Source organism: Arachis hypogaea, chromosome 10 (genome assembly GCF_003086295.3).
Source record: "Arachis hypogaea cultivar Tifrunner chromosome 10, arahy.Tifrunner.gnm2.J5K5, whole genome shotgun sequence".
Classification (NCBI taxonomy): Eukaryota; Viridiplantae; Streptophyta; class Magnoliopsida; order Fabales; family Fabaceae; genus Arachis; species Arachis hypogaea.
Window position 1 is genome coordinate 109,968,443 of NC_092045.1, and position 5,857 is coordinate 109,974,299.

At 36.3% G+C, this 5,857-nt stretch overlaps 1 pseudogene; it reads left to right on the top strand.

The window, feature by feature from the left end:
• Positions 1-1,199: 1,199 nt before the first annotated feature.
• LOC112717945 (uncharacterized) lies at positions 1,200-4,809 on the top strand (annotated as a pseudogene).
• The last annotated feature ends 1,048 nt before the right edge of the window (positions 4,810-5,857 follow it).

The following is a 5,857-nucleotide window of genomic DNA, read 5'->3' on the forward strand; positions in this document are numbered from 1 at the left end:
CTCTCAAGGCCTGTCACCTCGACAGACATTCCCACTACAACAAAATAAGTAAACAGGTTAGTCGTGAAATCGGCATAACAAATCAAGGCAACGATAATACAAGAAATGCAAGTTAAAGCTACTCTCAAACATAATTTCTAGCGACCTCCCGGTCACCCATAAGGAGATGGGGGTTCACATGGTTCTTCCCGAAAACAGCCAACAACATGTCGGCAATCTTTTTGTCCACAGAGGACATTCCTTTGTATGTTACTTTTATAAATGTATTGGACCCCGCCCCGAAACTCCAATACGTCGGGATGAGGTGTTGCCCCTCCAACGACAGCCAGAAGGGATGGCGACCTTTGACCGGGCGCACTTTGAAGTACTTGTCCTTGAACCCATGATAAGAGTCCTCAAACAAGCCAAAAATCCTCCGACCCTGGGCAGATCGGAAGGACATGAACCCTTTCCTCGCTTTCCCTTCTTTGGAAGGATTCGTAAGGTTGAAAAGATAAAGGAAAATATCGACGAACACCAGCAGCTCTAAGTATTCACACACCATCTCGAAACAGCAGATGGAAGCCCAACTGTTCGGATGCAGCTGAGACAGCGCCACAGAGATTCGGCTAAGAAGCACCATTTGGAAGGAAGAGAAAGGGATGCGAACCCCCAATTGGGTGAACATTGCCTTGTAGAACCAGATTCAGTCGGCAACTCGGGGGGAGTGGAGGTTGAGTTCGTATAATCGTTCGTTGGGGGCGGGAATAAAGACATCATAGTTGGCCTCCTCGTCAGTCCTGCCGCACAAGTACCCGGCTTGACGGAACTCTGTAAGCTTCTCCTCACCCATCTGGTTCGGCGAATCCTTCACGTCAGAGGTCACCCAAGCATACCGGTCGTAACCCGCGCTCGAGGTAGAAGCTCGTGAGACGATACGAGGCATACCTACAGTGAGGGCACCACTCGGTTAGTCTACGAGGTCGGGAATATGGAAAAAGCCCGGAAACTACATTTAGCCTATTCAATAACTGAAATCAAGCACGACTGAAGCAAATCCTAGGAAAATGCCTAAAAAACTAGCGCCCTGGAATCGTAACCCCCCTAACGTACCTACTAAACACTAACATTGTCCAGCATACAAGTCAATCGGGAAAGCAAAATGCATACAGGAGCATTGATAATGAAGGAAAAATTAACATGAAGCAGAGAGTGAGGAAATGAGTGCTTACCTGATTGATTGCAATGGCTGGGAGGAAAGCAAGAAGGGGCGAATGTTCAAGGATGCAAAGATTGCAGCAGGAAATTCGAGAGGGAAGAAGGTGGAAGTAGAAAGCAAGGAAATGGAATGAAAATGAAACGTAAAACTAAATGGGGGATTAAGAAACTGACTCAGGAAGCGGGAAAGACAAAGGGCAAAACAGTCTTTGCGCGCAGGGTTTTGAAATAATTCATTATGAGCATTTAATGCTTAGCGCGAAGAACGAGGCGACGAACGGTTATCCCCAGCAACGAACAGACACGCGCGCAAGAGGCACGTCCTCTCCACGAGCGGCCGACCTAGCGACAACACACAAGAGAGGACATAACACGCCACCAACGACCCTCACGGTCATTGCTGGAGCGTTGGGGGCATTGTTGCGGCTTGACCCAAACATAACGCGGGCTGACCCGACCCATAGACCACCCGACCCGAACGGTCAGATGCGAGGCGCTCAACCACTGACCCGGACACGCGTCCTTGACAGCTCTCCACTACAGCTGTAAGGGAAAGCTTTGAGGAAGGTGGGTCTGCTCTTGCAGGACCCACTTCTGGCACGGTATATATGGGGAGGGTCCTATCCCTCCCCCAAGGTACGTCACACATATCACTTTCCCCCTTTTTCGCCTGCACTCACGATTGACTAGAGCGTCGGAGTGTCTTTGCAGGTGACACCCCCCTCTCCACATAAAGAGCTCGTGACATTGGCATCTCCAACCCCGTTACCCAGAATCAGGCGATATTCCCCCTTATCAACCGAAGGATTTCTCCGTACCACCCGGTACCCGAGCAACCGGACAAGAGTAAAAACAAAACAATTCAACAGCAACTACACAAAATTTTATCAAAAGAGCAACAAATTCAGTTATAATAAGTTATTTTATCATATATAAAAAAATTTACGATCTTATATTTTAAAGATATATTTTAAGAGTATACTAATAATTTTTTTTTGAATTTCTATATATTTAATATATTAAAAATATCAAAATAAATAAATAATTTTTAGTAGGACAAATTACTAAAATTGTTGAAAAGTCTATATATATCACTGATAAAAATAATTTCAAAAAGAAAAGGGTATATAAGAAAATCAAATAATATTTTTTTAAAATATAAAAAATAAAAATATATTTATTATGAAATTATAAAAAAACCTTTGAATCTCAACCGTCCATTTAATACTTGAATTGCTAAGAATTATAGATGATGGTCCTTAAGTCACTTTGTCCATTGAAAAATTCTCCTTGAATTTGAGTAATAAAATATCTTAAGAAATTTATAGGTGTTAACTTTGAGTAAATTGAGATGGTAGGAAAAATTGAATAAATTAAAATTTTAAACATCAGATTAAAATGCAAATATAATTTTAAGAATCAATTTGAGTATTAATTCAAAGACAAATACAACCAAGGACATGGTGGATTTAAGAAAGCAATAGTATTTGTACCACACTAAATTTAAGAAAGCAATCATTTTGTTTTAGCGCAATTGATTTTTCTATAGATGTTCTGTTTTAGATACACGTAGAACTAGAAAAAAAATGACAATAACAAAGCAAGAAAGGAGACATATCCTAATGAGTGGTGTGTGTTAGTTGCATCGTTTTCCATTGATATGTGTTGCACCCCGTGCTTATTAGAAGCTACAACAAATGTTAAAAAATCTGAGAGAAACCGCAAATTCTAGCTAGCAACCACCGACAAGGAAAGAAGATGAAAAAATTGCAATCATTTGTTATGCTATTCTTCTATATAAGTAAGAAAAACTTAACGCTACAAAAATATTCATAATCATTAATTTTTCTTTTAGTTTGTAAATTTTATAAATTATTATAAATAAAAAGATAAGTGGTTATGCATATTTTTGCATTCATACAAACAAAATTATTCCTATTCACTATGGATCACCTTGGGGCTTCTATCATGCATGACCCAACAAGCATTTAGAAAGACTGAAAAGAGTGACCCCTTTGCCAGAAATTGCTAATAGTAACTTCAGAATTGGAAATAATAAATGCGCTACATAAGAAACAGACGTTATTTCGCAAGAGACGACATTGGTCATGATTATTTGTCATTGTATACACAACCACATTTGATGATGCAATTCATAATCGAAAACCATTTTAGATAGATTTTTGTGGGTTCATTAGTTAAACCTACAAACTCTTGTATATTTAGAGTTGAAAATTGGCAACGTTCGACCACCTGCACCTATAATCTGTTCTATATTTAGTCTGATATAGTCTGACTTATTATAAAAAAAACTTAATGTTAATAGACTAGGTCTAGAATTATTAATTAATTTTATTGACTCGTAAAATTTGTCTCAATCTATTAAAATATAAATAAATATATAAATAGTTTTTTATTATTAATGAAGTTATTGAATATTTTAAATTTATTATATTTTATTATAAATACTTTTGTATATTTTAAATGCTTTAAAAGTTTAAAATTTTTTGTAAACCTTAAATTTGGCATATAAAAATAAGAGATAAATACCAAATCAGTACTCGAAAGATTCTGACGCTGACAAAATGATACTTGATATTTGTTATTGACAAAATAATCTCCAAAAAATTTTAAAATTTGACAAAAGTGATCAACTGCCAATTGAGTTACCTAGAGTTAAGGTTTAGGGGTGACGTGTCAGTTAACAATTATCATATACAAAATGTACCAACTTTTCATTTTTATAATTTAAAAAAACTCCAATTTCAATTTTTTTAAAAATCTTAATCTTCTTTTTTTCCCCTAAAACTCTCATCTCTTTTTCTAAATCATCATCATTTTCTAAAACCCTAATCTCCTTTTTTTTCTTCTTCTTTTTCCTCTCAACGATACTATTTTTGGAAATCAGGTAGTGATTAACGATGCTCTGGTTGTAATTGTGGTGGTGGTGGTGATAGTAGCAGAGGGGGTGGGATCTTCTGCAGAGGCATCGCATGGAAGATCCTGTGTTCTTGAGACAATGGTTCAGTTTGCGATTGGGAAGGCGTGTGAAAAGAAAAAATGGGCAGCGGAGATTCGCGATCTACGGAAAGGTGTTCACGTTTGGTTTGGAACCTTCAACACCACCAAAGAAGTCACCAGGGTCTATGACAGAGAAGCTCGTAAGATTTGCGGAAAGAAAGTTAAAGTGAACTTCCCCAACGAGGATGACGAACACTCCGTTCAACAATCTTGCAACATTATTCCAAACCTTCCTCCTCCTCCCATTTGAAGATCGAGGAATCATCCTCCTCTGTATCAATATGGTGATGCCAACAACAACATGAACAATCAGGCAAGGATTCTGAACCTCAACTTAGAGTTTGGTTACGATCTGAATTATGGAGGAGCTATTAGTGTTGGTGGGGCTATCAACGCAGACCCAATTGTGAGTTGTGTTGATGATAATTCTGAGTATGGGTCTGGTTCTGGTTTGGCATCGGAGGGGCAGGTGGATCAAGTAGTGATCAACAACATCAAGAGGAGAAGAAGAACTACGAGGTGGAGAAGTCTTTGGAGGAGCTAATAGCATACGAGAAAAAAATGAGAAATAAAAAAGGGGTTGAGTTTTGAGAAGAAGGGATTGAGTATCAGACAAGTATCTTTGGTTAGAAGAATAAGAAGAAGGAGGAAGGTAGAGGCATCAATGAATGAAAATGAAAAAAATTTAATTGGGAAAAAAAATTGGTGGATGATGATGAGAAAGAGAAAGAGATGAGAGTTTCAGAAAAAAAGGGGATTAGAGTTTTTAGAAATTGAATTTGGGGGTGTTTTTAAAATTATAAAAGTTAAAAGTGATTAAATTTTATAATTATTGTAATTGTTAACTGACATATCACCTTTAAATTTTGGTGGATACTACAATGAAGATGATATAATTGTCTTCATATGAGTATATTTTTTTTTGACCTTTGGATGATGGATTGTATGGTTAGATTTTGATATTTATAAAAATGTTGTTTTTGTTTAAAGTGTGGCTAAATAAATAAACTACACTTTTAACCAAAGCATCTTCATAAGAAGATATTTTTGCCATCTTCATTGTAGTATCCACCTTAAATTTTAACTCCAGCCTCCAGGTAATTGAATTGATGGTTGATCGTTTTTGTCAAATTTTAAAATCTTTAGGAGATCATTTATCAATAACAAAGATCAAATACTATTTTATCAGCGTCAGAATCTTTCGAATACTGATTTGGTATTTACCTCTAAAAATAATTATCAAAATTTTTAACAAGTTCTAAGTGTGGCTTAATACTTACTCCTAGTTGTAAAATTTTGTTTTTAATCTTGGAGCCTAATTGATGTAACCTACGAAAATTAAATGACCAAAAAATCGTGTTTAATATTATTGTAGAAGTATCTGACGGACGCCACAAAACGTTAAACATCACTGCCGTTTTATATATAAACATTAAAAAAATTATTTTAATACAAAACATCGATGCCATTTTGTTTTTATTTACATAAAAATTATTATTTACCCACAAAATATCATTTACGTTTTGTGTTTTTTTTTAAATGAATTGAGTCAGAACCATAACGGGATAAAAACACAATAACCCTAAAATAATATCAATGCATATTACCAAATTATTTATAATATAGAAAAAATAGCCCC